This window comes from Myotis brandtii, unplaced genomic scaffold (assembly GCF_000412655.1).
Source record: "Myotis brandtii unplaced genomic scaffold, ASM41265v1 scaffold43, whole genome shotgun sequence".
Classification (NCBI taxonomy): domain Eukaryota; kingdom Metazoa; phylum Chordata; class Mammalia; order Chiroptera; family Vespertilionidae; genus Myotis; species Myotis brandtii.
The window spans coordinates 2,967,838-2,968,105 of record NW_005366455.1 but is presented as its reverse complement, the minus strand read 5'-3'; positions in this window follow the sequence as shown (position 1 = coordinate 2,968,105).

Here is a 268-nt window from a genome sequence, read left to right as displayed (position 1 = left end):
GGCGAGAGGGGCGAGGATCATATTTTTATTTTGGAAACTGAAAAGTGCTCCCGGGGCCGGCGATTATGAGGGGAAATCCCTGAATGTCCTCTCCAGCCAGGAGGCAGGGCTGCCGGCTGCGCTACGAGAGGCGGCAGCCTCCTACAGCACCACTATCGGCACCGCGAGGACATAGCACCAGACCGCGCTCCCGGCCCCCGAAACGACAACTTTCCTACCATCTTGGCGGCCGGGGAAGGGGGGCCGGGGGGACGAGCGCACCCGCGCC